The sequence below is a fragment of the Sus scrofa genome, chromosome 6 (genome assembly GCF_054392235.1).
Source record: "Sus scrofa isolate SSC_HxYL_T2T_F1_AM1 chromosome 6, Sscrofa_HxYL_maternal_Yorkshire_Landrace_v2.0, whole genome shotgun sequence".
Classification (NCBI taxonomy): domain Eukaryota; kingdom Metazoa; phylum Chordata; class Mammalia; order Artiodactyla; family Suidae; genus Sus; species Sus scrofa.
The window spans coordinates 737,286-765,260 of NC_139388.1; the positions used below are offsets into that span (position 1 = coordinate 737,286).

Sequence of the window (27,975 nt, forward strand, 5' to 3'; positions counted from 1 at the left end):
AGGCTGGCCTTCTCTCTCGGGCTCAGCAGTCCTCGGGGCTGCTTGGGCTGGGGCCCAGACGAGGGTGGGGGCTCCATCCCCCGCCAAGAAGGGCCCTTCCACCTGGGCTCTAGCTCCCTTTCTCAAAGGCATTCTTCATGCCGATGCCCACCCAGGCCATGCCTCGCTGTGGAAATCCTGAGCTCCCAATACATCAGGGTGTGCCAGCCTGCTACCGTGTGGATAGAGCCTTGCCCATATGGTGTTAGGCAGAGAGGTGTGGATGGATGGAAGTAGTCTTTTTCCCCCTTCATTATGCTCCTGATTCCTTACTCTTTGCTATTAAGTCTTGCCTCTATTCTTTCCTTCTGGCTTGGTTCATCTTGCCAGGTCTCTCTTTCCCTTTCTTTCCAAATATCTTGACCCCACTTGGAGCGTGCCTGATCTCGACCCCATTAATATTGGCCAAGGCACTTACTTTCCTAACCCCATGGCACCGACCAATTCCGCCCTTATCCCCCTGGGGCCAAAAGGAACCTCAAGCAGTGCTTTGGTGTATCCCTTAAGAGAGCGGTCTGCAGATGCCCGGCCTCACTCCCATCATCTCACCAGGTGCATCGAAAAAAGAGAATAGCCCCCTTGGTAAGACAAATGAGGTTCCTGAGCTGTCTTGAGTTACTATGCCCAGCGCATGCCCCACTGCTCTCCCACCTAGCTCTCCCTTTGTGCACCTCCCTTGCTCCCTTTGCTGACCCTTGATGCGCATCCCAAATCCCAGGCCTCTCTGGGCTTCCACATTGATCAGCTCCAGCATTGACCCCCGGAATGAGTACACAAACCTACCGCCCAGGTGACAAATGGGGAGGAGGCCTGAATAATCATTTTCCCAATCCTGATAGCCAGAGGGCATCCGACGCTGGAAAACTACCACCTTTTTCACCACCTCAGCCCCAAATGTACAGTCCTTTTTTGATTGGTACCTCAAATCTTGGAAATATTTCCTTTATGAGTAATCAGGGAACTTCCCATGTCTCTTCTGTGATTTGGGAAGGTCTCTACCTGCCTGCGAATGTATACATGAGGACTAACAGGTATTTTTAGCCTTGGACTCAGGGAAGCTCCGTGAAGTCCACAACTCTCTTTTCGAATGGGGCGCCTCCAACAGTCTGTATTCCAGGGGTGGCCCTAGGTCCCCGGTTCGGTTTATTTCAGGCACATGTTTCACACTGTCTGCATACTACCTGGGCTCTTCTGGAGAGTTGTGTGGTTTCAGTGTTGGCCCAGTGTGTCGAGGAGAGCCATTTGGTCAGTGTGAGTCTCCTGGTCGAATTGTTTGACAAAGGCTTGGTCTAGGTCCTCAGGAATTGCTCTTTGGCTGTCTTCAATTTTCCACCATCCCCCAGGGACGTGGTTTCCATTTTCAGTTTTAAACCTGCTGTTTTCATGTTGTGGGTCCCATTCCACCAATGGACCAGGGAACAGTGTGGCAGTCAGAGCTGCTGGTTCTATTGTCCACTTGGAGGCTTTGAGTTTTGCTTCTCATTTTACTTTACATTTTTCCCTGAGCGACTGTGGTGCTTCCCCCTTGATGACCCTGAAAGTGTACAACAGCCACCTTTCTAGAGGCCTGCACAGCATCTAAGAATTTAAGAATTTCTTTGCCCTATTTTATGTCCTTTTGTCCAGAGTTGATTAGGCCCCCTTTCTTTATATAAAGTCCCACGTACATGGAGGGTGGAGAAGGCGTATTTGGAGTTGGTGTATATACGGACATGCATGCCTCATGCCAGCTGGAGGGCTGGGTTTAACAAAATGAGCTCTGTCTTTTGTTTGCAAGTCCGTTTTGGTACATCTTCTGCTTCAATGGTGGAATGTACGGTCACCACCGAATACCCAGCAAGGCATTCTCCCTGTTTTACAAAGCTGCTGCCATCGGTGAAATATTCAGCATCTGGATCTTTGAGATCCTGGCCTGTTAAACCCAGTTGGCTGGAAAATACTTCATCCATGCCTTCAACACAATCATGATCTGGCTGGCCCAGCCCAGCAGGTAGTAGAGTTGCAGGGTTTAGGGTCCTCACGACTTTTAGGCCACTGCATGGATGTTCACATAGCATTCCCTGAGGCTTGACCATCTGGGCGTTCTTGTTGGCCGGTCTTGTCCCTTAAACTCCATTAATATTAGCATTGAATGTGGTACTCGGACTGTTAATTTTTGTCCTATAGCCAATTTACCAGCTTCTGACACTAAGAGAGCTCTGCCTGCCAGTGCCTGCAGGAAGGGTGGCCACCCTTGGGCAATGGCGCCAAGTTGCTTCGAAAGGTATGTCACTGGATGATGTCATGACCTCAGTATCTGAGTTAAGACCCCTACTACAACCCCAGTGTGCACGTGCATGTACAAGATGAAGGGCTTGGAAATGTCTGGGAGTTCCAGGCCAGGTGCATTGGCGAGGGCTCACTTGATTGCTTCAAAGGCCTTTTGTTGCTCTGGTTCCCACCACAGAGGTTCTCCTTCTCCCCACTTTGTGGCCTCATAAAGGGGCTTTGCCAAAACAGAAAATTTAGGTATCCAGATCCTGCAGAACCTTGCAGCCCCTAGAAACTCACAGATCTGGCATCTAGTCGTCAGGACCGGGATGGAGCAGACAGCCTGTTTTCTTTCTGGGCTGAGTTTCTATTGTTTCTGAGACAGGTGAAAACCAAGGTACTTGACTTTTTCTTCAGAGTTGGACTTTCTTTCTTGAAACTTTGTAGCCAGCCTCCCACAGGAGGGTAAGGACAAGCTGTGTCCCATCAATGCATTATTTCTGTGTTCACCCCGCCAGCCGCAAGTCATCCACATATTGGAGCAGCATGCAGCCATGTTGGTCCACTGGGAAGGCTTTTAAATCAGACACTAAAGTGGTACCATAAACAGTAGAGGAGCTTTTAAATCCTTGAGGCAATCTGGTCTAAGGCAATGGCCCTCGTCACCATTCTCAGCACTTTTCCACTGAAGGCAAAAATCGATTGACTCTGGGAGGCCAGATGGACACAGAGTGTGTGAGGGTTTCGAAAGACCAGATGTAGGGTGACTGTGGCTTGATTTACTGCACATAGATCTGGGACAGGCCATTAATCATTGGTACCTGTTCTCCAGGCCTCCAGGAAAGGCGTGCTCAAAGTTAACTGTCAAGGCCAGATAATTCCATACTTTAGAGCCTTCCTAAGTGCTTTTGAATTCCCATCTGGGACTTACAGGAGATGAAATACTGCTTTTGTCAGATGGGCCCCACCCCTGTGTTCCCTAGGGTCAGGACCATTTGGCAGTGGGAGTTGAAATTTATCTGCGGCTGTAGCTTTACCAATAAGTCCCAACCCACCAAAGCCACAGGACAGTCAGGGAGGTATAGAAATTGATGAATGACTTCATGTCCACCCAAAGCACATCGTCTAGGCTGCAGGAAGGGGCACCATGTTTGGGTGCCTGTGGCCCCTACTATGGCGGCTTGCCTCTGTGAGAGTGGGCCCACAGGGGGCTGAGTTTACCACTGAGTGTTCGGCCCCAGTATCTACTATGATGTCAATGGGTTGGCCCCCTACATTCATTCAGCCCACAGGCTTGGGAGCCTAGCAAAATAAAGCCTGGTCAGTCCTAGTCCTCCTCAGAGTCTCCCATAACAGCCAGCCCTACAAATCATTTTGGGGGGCCCCATGTGGCTGTTGGGCCAGCTTATATCCACCCTGGTCCACCCAGCATCTTCCCCTATACTTGGGACACCTGATTGGGAATCACCTGACAAGTGGGGACACTCATTTTTCCAGTGGTCTTCCTGGGGACAGCAGGCATATTGGTTCCATCCCAGTTTTGGCCCTGGGCATGATGGTCCTCCTTGTTGCCCTCATTTCTGACCTTAGCCTTGGCCCTGAGGGGCACCTTCCATTTGCTTCACCAAGGCAGTGGCCAGTGGGCTCACATATTTTGCATTTTTTTTTCAGGCTTTAGTGGTCACTGTTGACAAGCACTTTGGTTGCTATCCCCAGAAACTGACTAGCATTCATACATGCAAAACCCTCTAACTTCTGGAGCTTGCATCAGATGTCCACTTGTGCCTGGCTCATGAAGGCTCCATTGATCATCTACTGGTTTTCAGCTGCTTCTAGGTCAAAGGGGATAAAGAGGGGGAATGCCTCACATAGCCTCTCACAGAATTGGCTTGATATCTCATGAGGCCCCTGGAGGACTGCTGAGATTTTGCTTATGCTCATGGCCCTCTCCCCATCCTGTTTCATGCCATTTAGGAGAGCCTCATTAGCTAGCATGCAAGTTGTGGAAGTCCCCCTTAAACATTAGGGTCCCACTGGGAGTCCTCCCTGGGGAAATGGTCTCGGGCATAAACCTCGGCCTCTAGTGTTTGCACCAGGGCATTTTCCTCCAGCCGCTTTTGAGCTGCCTGAGTAATTCAGCACCATTCTTTAGTGTTAAGCAGAGTCAGCAATCAGTCCTGCTGGGCTTGTGGCTTTGAATGATGGATTCCATTAGATCATCCATCACCTGAGGCTTCTCTGTGTAGGAGGGAGTTTGATCTTTCCAATTTAGGATGGCAGTTGTTGTGAAGAGTTGATACACAAAAACATGTTGGCCTCCTTGAGTCTGGCCTTCTTGATCAAAATAGATAGGCTTCTGGTCTCTTTCAGTGACATCTGCAGGGATACCTGGTACTGTGGTGAAGAAGGGATGCTGCTGCTGGCCTGACTTTCTGGTTGTCTTCTGGCAGGAGGATACAAGGTTAACACTGGAGGCTCAGGAGAGGTGGTGACTGGTGGCCTCATGGATGAGTCAGGGGAGAGGGTACTCTCAGGGGAGGCAGCAGCCTCTGGCATGGCCCTGGCTGCTGCAAATGTGGGTGGCAGTGGAGGGTACAATGGGGCATAAGGTCAGGGAATTTCCTCTGGCTCCCAGATGAAATAGGCTTCTCAGGGGTTGTGGTCAGCATTTTGAGGAGGCTATCATTTAAGCTGACTTAAATTTACAGTTCTCTTCCAGGCAGGTTTTCAGCCAAGGTGGCCAAGAGAGGACAATGTCTTGCCAGCAGTCAATGTAAGGGAATTGGTCAGGGTGCCCTGGGTCTCCTGTGATGACTCTAAGCTCTTTGCTAACTAGTTCTTTATCTAGTGACCCCTCAGAATGCCAATTCACCCTGAATGAAGGCCAATCTATTTCACAGAATGTCCAGAGTTTTCTGGGAGTCAACTAAATACTGTAATCTCCTGAATATCCCCTCTTGAAATTATTTTTTGTACACTCTAAAGGGGTATGTTTACTCTGTTTTCCACCCATTTCCTCCCCCCCAAAAGATGACAGTCACACGCAAGAAGGGAAAGGGAAGCAGGAAAGAGTCGCTTTGTCTGTCTCTGGCCACTCTCCCAGGGGAGATATTTCAGGCACCCTTAGCGTTGGTGGGACTCTACAAACCACCATGCCCGAATCTCTCTGAGGAAAGCCACCATAAGCCATAGGAGGATCATCATGGAACTGAGGACCAGAACACCACCCTGCTTTGGCCCGTCTGGTTTAGTCAGAACTCTCCTGTTCACTCGCATTCATACAATGTCTCCAACCCACCACCCGGCACCTTAGAGTTCCAGCTTCATCTCCTCTGAGTCCACTTGGGCAACTCTGGGAGGTGATCAGGCTCCCCTCCTGCCTCTTAGGGGTAATGTTACCAAACTCTACTCAGGTCCTTACCAGTCTTACAGGCAGCACTCCCTTGGCTGGTTCCTGGACCTCACTGGGTTCCATTGTGCTCCTGGAGACCTGGCACCAGCATGCCAAGAAGGCTAGTCCCCCAAGGATCAATCAGTCTTCTGGTGCCAGGTGAGGTCACTGGTCCCAGCATCCCAGCGGTTGCACCCCAGGGACAAAGGAGGTGCAATCACCATCTCTGAATCCTGGACAAGCCCCCAAGAAGTGCAGAACTTATGTCCAGAGAGATGGGACACCAAGGCTTTTTGCCAGGAAGCAGCATTTCTTCATTCCTGCATTGGCTCAGCAGATTCATATCCAGAGGCTGAGCCCTGAATGCAGCAGGGAGCTGTCTTATATACCCTCCATTATTTCTTCTTTTACACTTTGGTCACATTATCCCCCTTATCAAGTGACATACATTCTGCAAATTCTGGTTGGAGGGTCTATGCTACAAAGTTGCACATGGATACAGATTATGTCCTAATTTCCACAAAGCTGCAGATGGATAAAGATTACATTATACTGCGGCAAAGTTGTGCATGTGCGCACAGATGCTGATTGTGCACGTTGCCTTCCCTTTCGTCTGGAAGGGCCCAGTCACAGGTAAGCCAGGAGATCCAGCTGTATAGCTCAGGGAATCATATTTAGTCACATTTTTGGAAACAAGATGGAGGATAATGTCAGAAAAGTAATATGTATATACATGTATGACTGTATCATTTTGATGTTAAAAAGAAAGGGAATACTCTAAATCAGCTACAATGGAAATTTAGAAATGTTTTAAAAAATTACCAGCTCACCCTTAACCAGAGAAGGTGTCTGGGTCCAGAATCCTGCCTCTTAAGAAAAAACAGGAAAACCAACTCTGTTGAACCTATCAAAATTTCTTAGCAATGTGACATCTGACCAGAGGTAATTAGCTAGGGTGTATGAATTTATTTCTATCTTAACAGATTTTTATTTTTTTACTTACCTATTATTCTGCACCCATTTTTGCATGCCAATACTGTCAGACCAGGGGTAGTATCCATGCCACTGCTGTATGACCCCAGGTTTGTACCTAAAACCCTCTGCCATGAGAGGTATACTGTCAGGAGATACTTCATTATTACCTTATCTATCAACTCCTTTAGGTAGGAATGTGTATATATATATACATATATCGATTTCTATATCAATTGTGCTCATTCTTTCAATATCTCTTTTTACTAATATTTTTTGGGGGCACCTCCTGAGACATTGGGATGTTGTCTGGCTGGGGTTTGATCTCCCAATGAAGCTCTTACCACAGCCACAGTAGTGACAAGGAGAGACTCTTAAGTCGGGCAGTCTTTTTTTTTTTTTTTTGGTCTTTTTGTCTTTTTTTGTTGTTGTTGCTATCTCGGGCCGCTTCCGTGGCATATGGAGGTTCCCAGGCTAGGGGTCGAATCGGAGCTGTAGCCACCGGCCTACGCCAGAGCCACAGCAACGCGGGATCCAAGCCGCGTCTGCAAACTACACCACAGCTCATGGCAACGCAGGATCGTTAGCCCACTGAGCAAGGGCAGGGACCGAACCCGCGACCGCATGGTTCCTAGTCGGATTCGTTAACCACTGCACCACGACGGGAACTCCAAGTCGGGCAGTCTTGATGGAACACGCTGAGAGATTTCTTGATGACACATAGCAACCCTGCTTGATTCATTACAGCTGGTTTCAGTCAGCCTTCCATGTGCTGGTGCCATGCTGAAAAGAGAGTCTCATCTCAAAAGGCAAGAAGGAATTTTGACCAGGTCTTTTGAATCCTGGAGAGGGTGTGGAGAAGAGGGTGCCTATAGGTGCCTATTTACATACCTATAGTGTGGGTGGATATATAAATTGATACAACCACTGTGGACAAGAGGATCAAGGTAAATCTGAAAACTACATGTAGAATGACTATATGAACCAACAATCCCACTCTTGGGCATATGTCTACATGAAGGTTCTTTTAGAAAGGTACATGCCCTGTTATGTTCTTTGCAGCACTATTTACAACAGCCAAGACATGGAAACAAACACAATGTCCATGTAGAGATGAATGGATTAGGAAGATATTGTGCATATACACAATGGAATACTATTCAGCCATAAAAAAGAAAAAGAAATGTCATTTTCAGCCACATAGATGGAACTACACACTCTCATCTTAAGGGAAAGAAGACCAAAAGTGAGGGACAACTGCCATAGGATACCATTTGTATCTGGAATCTAACAAATGGCACAAATGAACCTTTCTACAGAAAAGAAACTCATGGACTGGGAAACAGACTTGTGGTTACCTAATCGGAGGGGAGGGTATGGGAAGGACTGGGATTTGGAGCGCACTAGATGCAAACTCAGCACTGGGACTGATATAGCAATGACATCCTGCAAAGGGAACTATTTCTAGTCTTTTTTTTTTTGGAATGAGATGGAGGATAATGTGAGAAAAAGAATATGTATATTCATGTATGACTGGATCACTTTGCTGTTAAGGTGAAATTGAGCACTACAAATCCATTATAATGGAAATTAAAAATGATTTAAAAAAAAACAATTTACTGGCTTAGCATTCACCAGAGAAGGGGTCTAGGTCTAGTTCTTGCCTCTTGAGGAAAAAAAAAAAAAAAAAAAGGCAAGCTGTCTCTGATGAACCTGTCAAGATTTCTTAGCAATGTGACTGTGACATCTGATCAGAAGTAAGTACCTAGGGTGTATGAATTTCCACATTAACATAATTATTTATTTGTTTTCACTTACCCATTTATTTTTCTGCACCCATTTGTGGGAGGCAGACATTGTCTGCCGAGTAATTGAATCCACACCACTGCTGTGCAACACCAGGCTCATCCTTAAAACCCTCTGCCACCAGAGATACTGTGTCAGGAGACCCTTTACGATGGCCTTCTCTGTTGATTCCCTTAGCTACTCTGTAGCAATGTATATATGACTTCTTTATCAATTGAGCTCATTCTTTTAAATATCTATATTATTGATAAATTTATTTGGATGCCACCTGCAACATTGGGATGTTGTCTGGCTAGGATTTGATCTCCCAATGCAGTTTGATTTTGCTGTTTGTTTGTTTGCTCATTTTGTCTTTTTGTCTTTTAATATGACCACACTCATGGCAAGTGGAGGTTCCCAGGCTAGGGGTTTAATGGGAGCTATAGCTGCCAGCCTACACCAGAGCCACAGCAACAGCAGATCCAATCTGCATCTGTGACCTATACCACAGCTCACAGCAATGCCAGATCCTTAACCCACTGAGTGAGGCCAGGGATTGAACCCACAACCTCATGGTTCCTAGTCAGATTTGTTAATCACTGAGGCATGACAGGAACTCCTCCCAATGTAGTTCTTACCACAGCCACAGCAGTGACAGAGAAGCTCTAAAGCTAGGCAGCCATGAGGAAACCCCCATGACAGCTTTCTTGATGATACCAATCAACCCTGCCTAATCCGCCAGACCTGATTTCGGTCAGGCCTCCATGTCCTGGTGCTGTCCTGAAAAGCGAGGCTCATCTGGAAAGTCAAAAAGCCTATTTCCTGAGGTTTCTGGAGTGAAAAAAAGCACAGGGATTAGCACATATGCCCACCATAATGCCACCCAAGTCCCCCATTCAATCAACTGCACCAACCTGTCTCTCCACCTACCTAAACCCCTGAGAGTCAGGGGATTCTAAAATGGCCAGCTCACTCTCCCAGACTTCAAGAAATACTACAAAGCCACAGTCATCAAAACAGTGTGGTACTGGTATCAAAACGGACAGAAAAACCAATGGAACAGAATAGAGAATCCGGAAATAAACCCTGACACCTATGGTCAATTAATCTTTGACAAGGGAGGCAAGAACATAAAATGGGAAAAAGAAAGTCTATTCAGCAAGCATTGCTGGGAAACCTGGACAGCTGCATGCAAAGCAATGAAACTAGAACACACCCTCACACCATGCACAAAAATAAACTCCAAATGGCTGAAAGACTTAAATATATAACAGGACACCATCAAACTCCTAGAAGAAAACATAGGCAAAACACTCTCTGACATCAACATCATGAATATTTTCTCAGGTCAGTCTCCCAAAGCAATAGAAATTAGAGCAAAAATAAACCCATGGGACCTCATCAAACTGAAAAGCTTTTGCACAGCAAAGGAAACCCAAAAGAAAACAAAAAGACAACTTACAGAATGGGAGAAAACAGTTTCAAATGATGCAACCGACAAGGGCTTAATCTCTAGAATATATAAACAACTTATACAACCCAACAGCAAAAAAAACCAATCAATCAATGGAAAAATGGGCAAAAGACCTGAATAGACATTTCTCCAAAGAAGATATACAGATGGCCAACAAACACATGAAAAAATGCTCAACATCGCTGATTATAAGAGAAATGCAAATCAAAACTACCATGAGATACCACCTCACACCAGTCAGAATGGCCATCATTAATAAATCCACAAATAACAAGTGCTGGAGGGGCTGTGGAGAAAAGGGAACCCTCCTGCACTGCTGGTGGGAATGTAAACTGGTACAGCCACTATGGAGAACAGTTTGGAGATACCTTAGAAATCTATACATAGAACTTCCATATGACCCCGCAATCCCACTCTTGGGCATCTATCCGGATGAAACTCTACTTAAAAGAGACACGTGCACCCACATGTTCATTGCAGCACTATTCACAATAGCCAGGACATGGAAACAACCCAAATGTCCATCGACAGATGATTGGATTCGGAAGATGTGGTATATATACACAATGGAATACTACTCAGCCATAAAAAGGAATGACATAATGCCATTTGCAGCAACATGGATGGAACTAGAGAATCTCATCCTGAGTGAAATGAGCCAGAAAGACCAAGACAAATACCATATGATATCACTTATAACTGGAATCTAATATCCAGCACAAATGAACATCTCCTCAGAAAAGAAAATCATGGACTTGGAAAAGAGTCTTGTGGCTGCCAGATGGGAGGGGGAGGGAGTGGGAGGGATCGGGAGTTTGGGCTTATCAGACACAACTTAGAATAGATTTACAAGGAGATCCTGCTGAATAGCATTGAGAACCTTGTCTAGATACTCGTGTTGCAACAGAAGAAAGGGTGGGTGAAAATGTAATTGTAATGTATACATGCAAGGATAAACTGACCCCCTTGCTGTACAGTGGGAAAATTTTAAAAAATTGTAAAAAATAAATAAATAAAAAACAAATATATAAAATGGCCAGCTCATGATTCACACAGACACTGTGTGTGTCTTTGCTCCTGCTTCTGGGGGAACACAAGGCATTCTGAAACCCAGTGAATCCCTCAAGCATTTTAAACACACTGCCACTCAACCAGACGGCCAATCTACATCAAATACTGAAGGGACACTTGTATCCTCTGCCTGAAATGAGGCATCTTGGAGCAGAGTCCCAGGTGTCCTCATCTAAACTTATCCCCTCATCCTAACCTTAACCATAACCCTAGCCCTAACTCCAACCCTAACCCCTAACCTCTAACCCTAACTAAAGCCCTGTACTGGCTTCAACTATACTCCTGCACTGTCTCCTTCTAGAGCCCCTTACACTGTCCCTAACAAGAGCTCTCCTCTGTCCCTAACTACAACCCTGCATTATCCCTAAGCAGAGTCCTGATCTGTCCCTAACAGAGCTCTGCCCTGTCCTGACCCCTACATGAACCCTTATATGTCTCGAACTAGAGCCTTGCCCTGTTCCTCAGTAGAGCCCTGCTCCATCCCTAACTGCAGCCCTAACTCTCCCTAACTAGAGTCCTGCTCTGTCCCTAACTAGAGCCCTGCACACTCTCCCAAAGGAGCCCTACTCTGCTGCTAACTAGAGGCATACACCATTTCTAACTAGAGCCCAGCTCTGTCCCTAACTTGGATAGGCGCTCTCTCTCACTAGAGCCCTGCTTTGTTCCTAACTTGGGCCCTGATGAGTCCCAAACTAGGGCTTTCACCATCTCTAACCAGGGCCAAGCTCTGTCCCTAACTAGGGTACAGCTCTGCCATAACTACGGCCCTGCACTGGCCCTAAGCAGGGCCCTGTGCTGTCCCTAAGCATAGGCCTTCTCCACATAAAACTCCGTGCTATCCACACTTAGAGCCCAGCACTGTTGGTAACTGGGACCCTGCACTGTCTCTACCTAGATCACTGCTCTGTCCCTAACTAGAGCCCTGCAGTGTCCATAAATAAAGCCTTCTTCTGTCCCTAACTGCAGTCCTGCACTGCCTTTAACTAAGACCCTACAGTGTCCCAAAGTAGATCCCTGATCTTTCCCTAAATAGGGCCTCCATGGTCCCTAACTAGGGCCCTGTTCTATGCATAACTGAAGTCCTGTGCTGTCCCTAATTAGAGCCCTGCCCTGTGCCTACTTACAGCCGTGCTGTTTCACTAACGAAAGCCCCGTGCTGCCTCTAACTGAGGCCCTGCCCTTGCCCCTAACTAGAGCTTTGGACTGCCCCTAACTAGGGCCCTGGGTGATGCCTCCCTAGAGTCCCATGCTCTCCCCAACTAGAGCCTGAGGCCGTTCCTAATTCGAGACATGCATCCTGCCAACTAAAGTCAGGTACCATCTCTACCTAGGGCCCTGCCCTGTCCCAAACTAGAATCCAGGCTGTCCCTGACCAGAATCTTGCCCTCTCCCTACCAAGGGCCCTCTTCTGTCCCTAACTAGAGTCCTACACTGTCGCTAAGTAGAACAATGATGCGCTCACCCTCACCAGGGCACCAGGCTGTCCCTGATGGAACCTGAGACCCTACACAGTCTCTAACTGAGGGCTTTGCCATCCCTCTCTGGAATCTAGGGCTGTACCTGACTAGACATCTTACACTCAAACTCGAGCTCTGCACGGTCCCTAACTGCTCCCTGGCTCTGCTCCTTCCGAGGGCCCTGCCCTGTCTCAAGGTGGAGCCCTGCTGTGTCCATGCCTAGAAGACTCCTCTGTTCCTAAGACCCTTCGCTGTCCTCACTGTCTCTGACACAAGCCCTGCTTTGTCCCTACCTGTGGCTCTAAGTTGTCCCAAACTAGGGCCCTGCACTCCCTCTAACTAGAGCCCTGCTCTGTCCCTACCTGGAATCCTGTTGTGTCCCCAACTGAGGCCATGTCCTGTCCCTAAATAATGACATTTGCATTCTCTTATTAAAACTCTGTGGTCTCCCTACTTAGAGTTCAGCACTGTCCCCAACTAGGACCCTGTACTGTCTCTGGATATAGCCCTGCTCTGTCCCTAACTGGGCCCTGCTCTGTCCCTAAATCTAACCCTGGGTTGTTCCAAACTAGGGCTCTGTACTCTCTCTAACTAGGGCCCAATGGTATCCCTAAGAAAAGCGTGTCTCTATCCCTAGCTAAAATCTCTACCCTGTCCCTAATTAAAGCCCTGCTCTGTCCCTACTAAAACCCAGTACTGACTCTAACTGTGGCCCTGCACTTATCCCCACTTAGAGCTCAGATCTGTCCCTAACTAGGGCCCTGTGATCTCCCCAAATAGGGCCACATGCCTCCCTAATGAGAGCCCTGCACTCTTCCTAACCAGAGCCTGGCACTGACTCTAACTAGAGCCCTACTCTGTCCCTAAATAAATCCCTCTGCTGTCCCAAACTGGAGGCCTGTGATGCCTCTAAGACCCTATATTGTCCATAACTAAATCTCTGATTTTTCCCTAAACAGGGCCCTGCACTAACTCTTGTTTTAACCCATACACTAAACTTATCCATCATTATACTAACTTTAGCCCCAACCTAAACCATAGCCTACCTGATCTGTAACCCATATATAAAGCCTTATGTTAAACTTACCCCTTACCTTAACCCAAAACCCAAGTGGATCCCTATGTCTTAAACCAGAACCTAAGAGTTCCCATCATGGTGCAGCAGAAACTCCAACCAGGAACCATAAGGGTGTGGGTTCCATCCCTGGCCTCGCTCTGTGGATTAAGGATCTGGTGTTGCATGAGTTGGGTTTAAGTCACAGATGTGGCTCAGATCTGGCATTGCTGTGGCTGTGGTGTAGGCCAGTGGCTACAGCTCTGACTAGACCCCTAGCCTGGGAACCACCATATGCCATGGGTACAGCCCTAAAAAGACAAAAAGTCCAAAAAAAATTTTTTTAAATGAATGCAGAATCTGAACCCTAACCCAAATCCTAACTCCTAATCTTTAACCCCTAATCCATAAACCGTAACCAACCCCAACCCTAAGACCACAAAGAATAGAACAGAGATTGAAGTGTCACTCATATTCAGAACAGAGACTAAGAGTTTGGAAACACACAGAACACCAAGGAAATTTCTTACCGTGTGCTGATCTCTAGATGACTTACCATCACCTCCAATCCCCTTGCCAGGAACTTGTCCAACCAGATGGTCAACACTTCGTCTCACCCACTACTAGAGGATCAGCTTGATTCAGAAGACAAACCTCTCAGTCCGGTCCTCTCAATAGATGTCTCACTCCAACCAGATGGCCAGATTCCTTTCCCTTAATCAGAAGCCCACCTCTATAACCAAACTTGGCTTTATTGGCTAGAGTGGGGTCAGCACCCCATGTAATTTGGTTCCTCAACACGAACCCAATCCAGAGCAAGCATCCTTGTTTTAGATGTGCCAGGGTGGAGGAAAGGGCTTTACCTGGGGAGCATTTCAAATAACTCTTGGCTGATTTTTGATCTCAGAATGAATTCAGAAGCCCTCACTGGCCCAGAGGTCAAGGACTGGGGAAACTGCCATTATTTAACCAGTTTCATTGATTCCAGTTCAGTGAGCAAGGACTGGCTGAGTTACTGGATGGAACAGCAGAGCCAAGGCCGGCCTCCTACCTGGCTCACCAAATTTTGTTACAATGTTAAGTCATGTAGACCTCCGAGGAGGGGCTCATGTAACTTAATTTGGCAACAGAAGCAGTATGTACAGGCAATGTAATCCCTCCAATATTCAAAGGGCATTTTTCACAGAAACAGAACAAGAAATCCTACCATTTGTACGCAACACTATAGAACACTGAATACCGTAAGTGATCCTGAAAAACAAGAACACAGCTGGAGGCATCTCCCTCCCTGACTTTATAGGACACTATGAAGATACTGTCACCAAAACAGTGTGGCATTGGCACAGGAACAGGTACATAGACAAGAGGAACAGAATAGAGAGCAAAGAAATAAATCCATTGGTATATCATCAGCTACCTCATAACAAAGGAGCCAAGAACAGAAACAAGGGAAAGGACAGTCCTTTCAATAAATGGTGCCAGGACACCACACACCACAGAACCCTGGACACCATAAGCACCACACAGGAAACCAATTAAAATCCACAATTTTTCACATCAAGGCCTTCCTCTGCTGGATCCTCTGAAAATAGATGCCCCCCTCCCATAACACTAAGCCAGATAGAGAAATCTCCCAGCACCCCCTTTTCCCCCAAAGGTGGGGACACCTGGAAGATCTTGAAGACATCTCTTTCCTGCCTGCATGGACTCACCTGAGTGTAGTCTCAAAGCTGAAAACGTAGCAGACCTTGAAGAGACTGAGCTTCTATCGGCAGCATGAGGAACAAGTTCCTTCATGAGCCAGGTCCACCCGTGGACCACACATGTACCTCAAGGGTAAGAGAGGTGAGCTTGGTGCCCCTGCTGGCCAGCTGGGACATGCAGGCCACAACCTCCCAGTTTAGTGGAGGTCATGCTCTGAGAAGGCAAGACTGCAGAATCCACTACACTTGGAAATTCAAACTGAAAGAGAGCCAAATATCCCATGCCTTCTTCAAAAATACTTAGAGAGTAATTAATTAATTGGAAACAATATGCAATCAAGAGAATGCAGACACAAACATTACAACTTACACCAAAATTTACTCAACATTGCCCGTAGGCAAAATTTAAAATGCAAAACTCTAAAAACTGTAGATGGGTATCCAGGATCAAATGGTGGAATAAGATGTGGAGCTCACCTTCTCCTACAAAGATTTTTTAAAATCTATTCTTAAAATGAACCTCATAAGATGACATTCTCATATCCAGTGAATGCTGGAAGGAGACCTCAGACTTGAAAAAGGGCAAAAAAAAAAAAAAAAAAAAAAAAACCCACCACATGACTGAACAGAACAAAAGGAAAAAGAGAGAGAAGAGGGGGGGAAAAGAATTCAGGATGTGACCAACACTCCTGAGAAGTATCTGTGTAAGAGGAAAGGAATCTGCACTGGGAGGCCCCTGAGCAGTGAGTGGGGAAACCACCTGGGATGGAGGAGGCACCTCAGAGCCTCAGAGAAAAGCACAGCAACCCGTCTGAGGAAGGAGAAACAGAGAGCCACACAGATGATCAGTGCCACTGCCCAGCACACGACAGCCTGAAACACTCAGGCAGGGCCTGGGTGCTGAGGTTCAGGCTTTGGAAGTCAGCGCCCGGGAAAGAACTAGGGTTAGCTGTATGAAAACAGTATGGGGGGGCACCTAGGGAGTGGTGCCCCATAACCAAGGGAGTGTGGGAGGAGGCCTTGGACCACCACACAAGCAAGGCACCACTGCTGGGGAGGGTGAGAGGCGGGGGAGCAGGACCACCACAGGAACTTTCTTCTGTATGCACACAGACTCTCAGACAGCAGGGTGCCTCTTTCATGGGTTACAGGAGCAGGTGCAAACCTCTGCAGCCAACTCTGACTCCAGAGGTGGGCACAGTCTGCCAGCACTGATGGTCCCATGACCAGGCACTGCCTACTGCCCCAGTCACCCCAGAGGTTGCCACTGCAGAGGACCATGCAACTGAGCACCGCCATTGCACCCACCTTCCTAGGAATGCACACACCACACTGTTACCAGTGCCAAGGGCTCCAGACACCTCCCCCACCTCCCAGGGGGTCCCTGCCACTACCAAGGGCCATACAACCAGGTACAGCCTGCCACCCTCACCTCACTAGGTCACCAAGGATATAGAATGGAGACATTCTCAGACCAAAAAAAAAAAAAAAAAAAAAAAAAAAAAAGCTAAAGGAATAGAACAATACTAAATCTATCCCAACAGAAATATTGAATGGTCTCCTCAAAATAGGAAAGAAGTAAGAAGATATATGATAGAGGAGATCATATTGGAAAGTAAGCACTTAAGTCAGTATACAGATCTACAAGGAAGAAAAAGCTATTTGTGAAAGCAAAGTTACACACAAGGAACAGCAAAAGGATAAATATGAAGATGTAAAAAAGCACATGAAATCATAAAATGTGGGGAAGGATAGTAAGAAAATCTATACTTTTTTTTTTTTTTACAATGTGTTTGACACTATACGACTATCAGTCTAAAGTGAGCAAATGTAAGAAAGGGCTAACAGACTTAAAAACGGGGCAATGAAAAATCCAAAACAAACAACAGATTCAAAAAAAAAAAAAAAAAAAAAAAAGAGAGGAGGAGACAAGCATAAAATAAAAGGAAATCATCAAACCACAAAAAGAAAAAGAAAGGAACAAAGGGAAAACACAGAATCAACTGGAAAACAAGGTTTAAAATGACAATAATCATGGGGGGTGGGGGGATGGGCTGGGGGTTTGCAATGGAAGTGCTATAAAATTTGGTTGTGATGATAGTTGTACAACTATAAATGTAATAAAATTCACTGAGTAATAAAAAAGGGCAAAAGTAAAAGAAATTTTAAAAATTAAAAATATAAATTGGCAGTATATACATATCAATAAGTAACAGATGGAAATGCTATAAAATTGTGTTTTGATAACTGTTGATCATTGTACAACTATAAATGTAATAGAATTGAGTAAAAAAAATTAATTACCTTAAATGTCAATGGACTGGATGCTCCAATCAAAAGACATAGAGTGTCACACTGGATTGAAAAAAAAAAAGAAAAAAGCAAGAGCCAACAATATGCTGCCTAAAAAAGACCCTCCATAGGGAAAAGGACATACATAGATTGTAAAAGAGGCAATGGAAAAAAAGGTATTTCATGGAAATGGAAATGACAAGAAAGTAGGAGTCACAATACAAAATATACTTTAAAACAAAGGCCATCAAGAAAGATAAAGGAAGACAGTATTTAATGTTGAAAGGATCAATTCAAGAAGATGATATTACACTCATCAACATATACACACCTAATGTAAGAGCATTCAGATACAAAAAAGAGACAGAAAAAAGCATTTGATGGGAATACAATAATAGCAGGATTAGGAGGTTTTAACACCCCATTCACATCAAAGGACAAATCCTCTAGACAGAAAATCAATAAGGCAACAGAGTTGCTAAATGAATAGAACTGTGACATTTAAAGGATATTTTCAGGACGCTGCATCCAAAAAAAACCAAATATACATTCTATTCAAATGTACATAGTACATTCTCTAGGACTGACCACATACTGGGGCACAAAACTAACCTCAACAAATTTAAGAATATAGAAGTTATTTCAAGCATCTTCTCTGACAACAATGGCATGAAACCAGAAATCAATCAGGAAAAGAAATGAGAAAAAAACCAACTACATGGAGACTAAACAAAGTGCTCCTAAAGAGCAATTGGCCAACAAGGAAATCAAAAAGGAAACTTAAAAATACCTTGAAACAAACAACAATGAACCAAAAAAATGTACAAAATCTGCAGGATGCTGCAAAAGCAGTTCTTAGAGGTAAGTTCAAAGTGATAAAATCCTTTCTGAAAAAATAAAAAAAAAAATCTCAAATAAACATCCTGCCCTCTGGCCTGGGAACCTCCCTATGCCACAGGTGTGGCCCTAAAAAGATGAAAAAGAAATATGCATAAGTGAATCAGGGTCTGTCCATTTCAAGAGGAGCTAAATACACCTGTTAATATAAAGAATATTTTAAGCTAATTATTTTTTTTTTTAAAGAACACAATGGAGAATCTCTGAAAATCAAATTGAGTACCCTTTTTTGAAGAAAAGTTATATTTACAAGGAAAATCTCCATTTAAAAGGTTGTCTCCCTCTCCATACCAGGAATGGAAGGACAACTAAATCTCAAGAAACTCTTATCAATGGAGAATGCTAACACTTAGGTCTGCACAAAAACCAGACCCCTCCATTCTTCTGTCTATAGATGAAGATGGCATTTAAGGTGATGGCTTTGGCCATTTCAGGGAGCTACTCTGGCTTCATGAATATCTCCTTTGCATGTAGGATACACACATGATATTAAACTTCTGAGTGTTTTCCTCTAGTTCATCAGCCTTTCACTTTCATTACAAGGGGGGATCACAGTGAAATCCAGGAAGGGTAGAGGGAAAAGTACCCCCCATACACAGGTAATGGAATAGTCTTCAGAAGTGTAAAGGAATGGACCTTCACCCCATGCAGAAACACGCATACTGCTAAGTGAAAGAAGGCAATCTGAAGTGCTACCCGTTGGATGGCCCCATGTACGATGTTCTGGAAGAGGCAAAACAGAGATGGAAAACAGGTTGTGTGTGGGGGATTGAAATATTCCATATGATACTCTGCTGATGAATACCTGCAACTCTACATTTGTCTAAACCCATAGATTTTTACAGCACAACAAATCACAATATATTAAATTTTAGGATATGGGAGTGCCACAAGATGCATTCCAGAATTAAAAAAAAAAAAAGGTGTGCGGGGAAAAAATACTCCCTGTTGGTGGTGGGATAAAAGGTGCTGACCTCATTAAATTTGTACATAAATGCAATCTGTAGACTAAAGGCAAAACACCCTGCAGCTATACAGCGGACTCTATTTTATAAAATTCTCTCTTTGAGGGTAGGAGCTAGAAATGCTGAAACCACTATGTCTGTCATCTGGAATATAGACAGCCATGGATTAGTACAATGACAGATGGTGGAAGGCAGGGTTCTTGGCATTAGAATAGGAAGCTGCCCATAAGTAAAGGGAGAAGGCTACGATATCAACAACATAATGGATCAGGTGGGTGACAGCTATAAAAACTCATCTTTATCTTAACATGATTACAGACAGTTTCTCAAAGAAATCTTTCTAATAAAGTGTATATGCACAGGTCGGAATATTTGCATACATTTCACTGCATTGTCAGTTGGTTACACTTAGCTTCCAAATGCAAGTTTTTAATACCATCTTCTAGTTAAAGGGATCAGGACTGTTTGAAGACATGTCTGCTACTAGGACTCAGAGAGGAAAATATCTGAGCCATGATAAACTTCAAGTATCAGAAAGTAAAGAAGTACCAAGGGAAGAACAACAAAAAGAAAAGCCTACAAGATGTTTTCAATTGACATAATTCCATGAGACAATGGAAAATGCTCTCAACAGCCAAGCAAGAACAAACTATGCACCAAAATACTGTATGGCTAGATTATAACCATAAGCTTAAAATAACTATTCAGGCATCCACAACAGTAAAATAAATGTTCACACACACTTTTTATAAATTGGGTTGAATAGAAACATCCTATGCAGAATTCCATATAACTGATGTAGACACTCAGCCATCCATCAAGGAGGTGGAGCTAAATCCCCTCTCCACTAGTGCTGGTTCCCAAAGCGCTTTTCTTCTAAATACAACATGTAACAAGGACGTGGGAAAAATAACTTCACAGACAACACGACCTCAGCCATGTGGCCAAAGTTAACATGAACAGGGCTAAGTTGCCTTGAGAGCCTGATCCTTTGACCTAAAATGTTGAGAGGTCACCTCACCTCTGTGATCTGCTTCCACAAAACCCATAAACCCCATCTCATCACAAGAAACACACCAAGTAAATACTAATGTGGGACAGTCTACAAAATACACAGCAGTCCTCCTCAACTGTGTCAAGGTCACAGAAACAAGAAGAGTGTGAGAAAGAGTCAAAGCCCAGAAGAGACTACACACACATGATGACAACATTCCATGTGCACTGGGTGGGAGGTGGAACAGAAGAAGCTAGAACAGGAGGAATCAGAATAAAACCAGAATAAAGTATCTAGGCTTCAGTTAATAAAAACATAGCAACATGTTCATTAATTGTGACAATTCTGTAGGCAGCTAAAAGAGAGGAAAAATGAAAGTCAGATGACAAAAATCTATTTATCAAACAGGAAATGTAGAAGAAATGGGGGATTTTGTAATAAAAATACACTAAAAATGACCCCAAAAATAAGGAAAATACAAAGACCAATTAGCCACCCAGGGACCTCTTTTCCCTGCTGCTTCTCCTCTCATTATTTTGGGGCTCTCCCTCTTCTGGACAGAGAAGAAACACATACAAAGATGTCCAGGAGCTCCCCTAAGATCTGACCCTACCCAGTGTCTTCACCACTGACCACCATGGCTCCATGAAAGAGGACACCCTACCAGGGGGAGTCTCAGGGGTTACTGAGCTACGACTTTTTTGATTCCAAGGGACTGCACACACTTAATGATGTCAAATAAATTAATAAGTTTCTTAATGATAGAAGTAAAATAACACTTCCAAGAGGCAGTTAGAGGAGTGGTCCTGGGTCTGGTGGGACAGGGGCTCACACCCTCACAGTGTGACCTGGTCCCCTTTCCTACTAACTTTGTGGTGGCCCCATCCACAGGCACAGTCTCCCTTTCTCTCTCCATCAGGGGCCTCCAGCAACCCCAGGCTGACACTGATTCATGTCCATTCTACTGGGAAAGATCGCTCCATTCTGTTCCATGGAAAGTCACTGCTTTATATACCTTTGCTCCAACTTGAGTCCTGTTCTCATCCTTCAACCCACCAGAGCACCAAGAGGATGGAACATGGAATTGGCTGGCCACGGATCACATGCCCATCTTTGAGGTGGGTGGATCATGGGATCAGTGCTTAGCAAATGTGTGGACCAGAATCGGATAAGATATAATTCCCCAAAACTGAGATACGAGAATAGATGCTGGGGTGGGGAAGGCACCTGACTCCACATGATTGACAGCGCACCGCACGGCTGTGTATCTGAAGCCCAAGGAAAGAAAGAGTTCACCTTAGGGTCAGGGCTGTGGCCATCCATCCGGTGCTCTTTCTGTCCTCCCAAGATGGGAAGAAGCTCTTCCGGTTGCTCAAAAATCACCTTTGTGGCTGGGGGTAAACTCAGGGCTCCTGCCTTGGGCCCTGGTTCCTCATATCTCAGAGATTGGCTGAGAATAGCCTGTGTGCCCTCAGAAAGCACACAGAACCCATTCCTGGCACTGGGAGGTGGAAACCCAGGAGTCAGGTCTGCTCCAAGACCACATGATTCACCCGTGAAGAACAAATTTCCTCATTTACCAGTCTTTTCTCTCTCCTTTTCTAAAGAACAGAGACCAAATGCTAGGGTGGTAAAGAAATTCTTGCTCAGGAGTTCCCGTCGTGGCGCAGTGGTTAACGAATCCGACTAGGAACCATGAGGTTGTGGGTTCAGTCCCTGCCCCTTTCTCAGTGGGTTAACGATCCGGCATTGCCGTGAGCTGTGGTGTAGGTTGCAGACGCGGCTTGGATCCCGCGTTGCTGTGGCTCTGGCGTAGGCCGGTGGCTACAGCTCCGATTCGACCCCTAGCCTGGGAACCTCCATATGCCGAGGGAGCGGCCCAAGAAATAGCAACAACAACAAAAAGACAAAAGACAAAAAAAAAAAAAAAAAAATTCTTGCTCAATGAAGCAGTGAGAGTCTCAAGGATTATTTTACACCATGGTTGGTGTGTTGCCAGAGACCAGAGGGCATGGGTCAGGTGCACACATGTCTCCTTGAGGCCACAAGGACTCAATGGGAAACTGCCTGTTAGGAGGCCCAGGTGCTTCCATACCTTTGATTCCAGTGAACACGAAGGTCCATCTTTGTTCCAACCAGAAGGTCAGAGGACTGCAGGGTCACAGTCTGTGTGTGGGTGTGGTGATCGGGGCCACACTCGACATTTGAAGGGTGATTTCCTCCTTGGCAGGCTAAGAGGATATGAGGGAGGAGACATTTGCTCAAGGACATGGATGCTGGGAACTGAAGGATCCAAACACAGCTGTTCATTACCCAGCAGTACAATCAGCTCAGTCATTGGCCATGGGGGCTTGAGGGCCAAAGCTGACCTCAGCTGCAAGACCAAGAATGCTGCCTGGATGGTCAGAGGTGAAGGGCTGCCCTGAGGCCTGTTTCTACACCCATGTAGATGCCATCAAGATCCATTCACTCCCAGGAGGGTTCACCACCCTCCAAAGAGCAGCACCTGGGGGCTGGCAGCTCAATGCACCCAGTCCTGTATAAATCTGCACGTCTACTGAGCACTCTGCATGTCAGGGCTGTGCTGGACCTGGGGCTGCCCAGACAGAGTGGGGCCTTCATCCACTTCCCAAGCGGAAGGGCAGAAGAAAACCCTGTGTGATCTCCATGGGCCTAAGAACTCTTGACTAAGGTTGAGATTAATTTGAAACAGTGAGGGACCAGAGCAGACATCCTTTATCTTCCATCAGAGCCCAGGATGGGAGGAGCAGAAAAAGAATGGCCTGACTCAACCTTGAGTCTAATGCGGACACTGATGCTAACTGTAAACTCTGACCCCGACCCTAAACCTTGACTTAGCATTAGCCCTAGCCCTTACCCTAAATCCCTATCTTACCTAGCCCATACTCATTCCCACAGCCTATTTCTAGCCCTAACACCCTGAGACCTGAACCATACACTTTAAACAATAAACAAAACCATAAACCTAACCAAAATCATAACCATAAAGCATAAAATGTATTAATGATCCATACACATAAATAAATCATCACCATAAATCACCACCTGAAAACTTAAACCGTAATGGTAAACATTCACCAGCCCCAACCCCCACACAAGTCCCAGCCCTAACACTAACCCTTCAAACCAGTAGCACCAAGCCAAAGAGTACCTTACAAATAGGAATGTAAGAATCCTCCACAAAATAAGAGCACTGTGGAACCCGCAGAGCATTAAATGGATAATATCACAAGCAAGTGTGTCTACAACAGAAATTGGAGATGGTTCACAAGCAAGTGCATCTACAAGAGAAATTTCAGGTTGGTCGACATACTGAAACCAATCAATGAATTAGACCGCAATAAAGATGTGAGGTAAAAACACATGATCATAACAATTAGTGAAGACAAGGCTGTAATCAACCTCTAGTGTTATTTCATGTTACAAACACTCAAGAATGTAAGAATAAAATTAAAGATTGTTCAATATGGAAAAAAGCAGTATGCAAAGCCACAGCAAATTTTGTGCTCAAAAGTAAAGACAAACATTTATTCCTGAAACCAGAAACAAGGCCGGGAAGCTGGCCTTCACCACCGTTACTCCACAGTGTACTAGAAGTTCTACCTGAGGTCTTGAAGAAGGAAGTCAAAGGCGTCCACGTGTGGATGGACACATTAAAACTGCGCCAATGCACAAAACACGGGTAACATCATCATATATAAAACTTCCTATAACAACAAAAAATTATTGGACCTGGTAAACGAATTCAGCAAAGTTACAGGACAAAATATCAATTCACAAAAATATGTATGTATACACTAGTAATGAATAATCTGAAAAAGAGTATATAAAAACAATTCCATTTACAATAATGTCAACATTACTATGTAGGAATATATTTACTCCAGAAATAAGACAGGTTTTTATCTTTGTAAAGTTGTATGTTCAAAATTAATGGAAAATAAATTACTTTTGAAAACTCCATGTCAATACCGTGCCAGAAAAGCAGGGAAAACCTCAAACTTCTATATGAAGGCCAAGTCTTCCCAGATTCACTTGACCCAAAGTCCATGTGTAACTTTGAGACACTGAGGGAAAATTCTACTCGGAGCCACTTTCTTCTGAGCTGTGAATGACATGAATGCAGTAGAAGCAGTGGATTTTTAACTTCCAATGTTTCACACTATTCTACCAAAAAAGCTATTAGAACTAATACATGAATTCAGTAAATTCACAGCATCAACACATAGATATCAATGGCCCTGAGCTGTTTCTACCTAAAGACCTGCACTGTCCCTAACCAAGGCCGAGCTGTCTCCAACAAATGGCCTGCTCTGCCACTAATGAAGACCCTGCACTGTCCCCAATAAAGGCCCTGTTTGGTTTCCTAGTAAGTCCCTGAGCTGCGCCTAAGACTCTGAGCTATCTCTAAAAAAGTTACTGCAGTGTTCCTTACTAAGGCACTGCTGTCTCCCTAACTTAGGCCCTACACAGTCTCTGCCCTGCTCTTACTCATCTAACTGAAGCCCTGAGCTGTCACTGATGAAGTCCATCCTCTGGCCCTAACTAGACCTAAACGCTCCCTAACTGAACCCCTGAACTATCCCTAGGTCCCTACTCTCTCCTCATAAGCCCCTGGACTGCCTCTAACTAAAACCCTAAGCTGACCCTGATTAAGTCCATGTTCTGGCCCTAACTAGACCTAAACTCTCCCTAACTAAACCCCTGAGCTGTCCCTAGGTCCCTACTCTCTCCTAATAAGCCCCTGGACTGCCTCTAACTAAAACCCTGAGCTGATCCTAACAACCGCCTTGTACTGTCCGTAACTGAGGCCCGAGCTGTCTCTGTCTAAAGCCCTGGGCTGTCACTAAGTAGACGGATCCTAACTAAGAACCTACGCTGTGTCCAACAACGGACAAAGAACATTCCCCACGCTGTCCTCAACTTAGACCCTGCACTGTTACTAAGGTCGTGCGCTGTCCTTAACTCCGGCCAAGTTATTCCCTAATTAAGAATTTTGCAGTCACAACTAAAGCCCTGACATTGGGCATTAGGCCTTGCCTTCCCTAACTAAGGACCTTATGTGTCCTTATACTAGACTAATGTTTCCCTAACTAAGGACCTTCTGTGTCTTTACACTAGACTCGTATCTTTCTTTACTAAGGCCCTGAATTATCTCCAACTATGGCCCTAAATCTGTCCTTAAGTAAAGTCCTATTGCTGTCCTCAACTTAGACCCTGCACTGTTCCTAAGGCCTGCTCCATCCCTAACAAGGCCCTGGACAACTCCTAACTGAACTCCTGACACTGCCCCTAAGTCCCTATTCTATCTGCAGCCATGGCCCTGCAGGGACCATGCTGTCCTTAATACCCCTATATGACCTTAACTAAGGCCCTGAGTATCTCCAACTAAGGCCCAGATCCTGCCCCTAACTATGTCCAACTATGGCCTTGACTCTGTCCCTATGAAAAGTCCTAAGGCTGTCCCCCTCTTAGAGACTGTGCCATTGCTAATGTGACACACTGTCCTTAACTAAGGCCTAGTTATGTCCCTAACAGGGCACTGCGGTCCAAACCTAAGGCTCTGACACTGTGTTTAACTCAGACCTTGAGCTTCTGTGATGAAGACTCTTAAGTGTCCTTATCTAATACCCTTATATGTCCTTAACTAAGGCCTTGATTACATCCACGTAAGGCCCAGATCCTGCCCCTGAGGCCCTGTGCTGTGTCTGACTTGGTCTTGAATGGGCCCAAGAGAAAAGCCCTACTGCCATCCTTATCTTAGGCACTGCACCATTCCTAAGGCTGCACACCATCCTTGACTAAGGCTCAGTTATGTCCATAACTAAGATCACTGCTGTCCAAACCCAAGGCCCTGGCAGTGTACCTAATGAAGACCCAGGGCTGTCCCTAACAAAGACACTGGCACTGTCCTTAATGAAAGCCCTGAACTGCCCCTAAACATAGTTCTGCCCTGTGCCAGGCACTGTTCCTGGCTTAAAGCCCTACACTGCCCCTATTTGAGACCGTTATGTGTCCTTCGCTAAGTCCCTGAGTTATCTCAAAGACCCTGTGCTATGTCAAACTATGGCCTTGACTTTGTCCCTAAGAAAAATCCTAGTGCCGTCAAGTTTTGAAGACTTTTCCCAATTTTTTCTTTTCAGTCTCAGGAATTAGAGATGGTCTAGACAGGTGTTCCTGGGAGCCCAGGTCAAGGCAAATGCAAGAAAAGCAGGTTCCCTAGAGGGACTTATTCTCTCAAGTTCAGAATCCTGAAAAGAGGTTCTCTCAAGCTTGATTTTTTTAAATCGCACATGCAAAAACCATCTTTCTCTGGACTCTAAACAATGTTGTGGCCATACAGTTAAACCATTTTTTTCTTCTTAGTCTTAGCCTCTTTCCAACCAGACAGAATTCTGGACAGGGCTCTGCGGTGGAACAGAACCAGACCTTCCTCTTTCACTCGGCAGAATGGCCGTTACAACGTCAACACAGAACATAAAGTACAAATCCCACAAGCACGGTGTTCATCAGACACTCCCTTACGTGCAAGACTGTAGCCTCTCCGAAGACCTGCAGAGACAGAGACCCTTCGGATCTGAGTCCTAATGAATGGAGGAAATGGACATGTCTCGGGTCCTCGAAGGTCTCAAAGGGACGGAAAGAGGGCAGCTCGTGAGAAGAGACCTGGAAAATGTCAGAAATTCTCTTTTCCCTTACCCGGTTGGGGCACTCTGGCCGGTCATCCTCCTCAGAATACCAGGGACCAGAGGGTCCTGGTCATAGCCACTGGGTCGGGTCCATCAGCAAGCGAGTTGGTGCCCAAGTCCCCAAGTGGTTGGGACGTCGGTCAGGAGGAAGAAGGGACATCTGCCAGCGTCGCGAATCCTGAAAAGACTTCTTTCCAAGTTAGCTTTCTCTAATAACTGCATCTGCAATAAAAGAGCCCATTCTGACTAATTCTTAGGGCAAAAATCCTCCTTTACTATTTTATTAAGTAGATATTTGCAAGTGTAAGTTTTGTACGTACACACAAAATCTGGCTGAGGTGTTAGTTGAAAGCTGGCTTTCCAATGCTCCTCGTTTTTCTGCTTGAGACTCCATTTCCCATTTTAAAGTTGAATTTGGCAGCGATAAAGTTTACCCATGACATTGTGTGGTGGGCCAGTATGCTGCTTGAGAGCTTCATTCTGAAACTGACAGCACGAACGGCTGAACCTAGAACACAGATTGGGACTTGAACCCACGTGCTTTAAACTCGAAACCAGCCAAAACCCAGACTGGGACTTAAATCCATGTGCCGGGACTTGAATCCAGCCAAAATCCATATTGGGACTTGAACCCATGTTCTGGGACTCAAACCCAGCCTAAAGCCAGATTGGGACTTAAACCCGAGGTTTTAAATTAGAATTACTCACCCTGTGCCTGGACTCACTGAGCTTCAGGTTCTCTATGCCTCTGCTCAGAAGGAATTCAGTGAGAGACAAAGAGGCAAGAAACAGAGTTATTGTGATAGGAAGTTTGTGAGAGATGCAAGCGGGAAATAAAGGAAGCTCTGTTCCAAGGATCCAGGGGTCCGCAGTTTTATCTTCCAAGGTAAGTGGGGGTTGGAAACGCCCGCCTCTTCCTTT

General features: G+C 45.4%; 1 long non-coding RNA gene across 4 annotated transcripts; it reads right to left on the minus strand.

Moving 5' to 3' along the window:
- Positions 1-966: 966 nt before the first annotated feature.
- On the minus strand, positions 967-27,972 carry LOC110258714 (uncharacterized). Of its 4 annotated transcripts, none has more exons than XR_014805036.1 (7): positions 27,763-27,972; positions 27,375-27,562; positions 27,065-27,276; positions 23,969-24,072; positions 22,440-22,575; positions 6,684-6,797; positions 967-4,732 (listed from the first exon to the last, which is right to left on the minus strand). It is a non-coding gene; the product is annotated as an uncharacterized LOC110258714 (long non-coding RNA). The 4 variants fall into 4 exon arrangements; XR_014805037.1 differs by lacking the exon at positions 6,684-6,797 and adding an exon at positions 23,517-23,646 and having other exon boundaries at positions 1,404-4,732; XR_014805035.1 differs by lacking the exon at positions 6,684-6,797 and adding an exon at positions 23,517-23,646 and having other exon boundaries at positions 3,741-6,331.
- Positions 27,973-27,975: the final 3 nt, after the last annotated feature.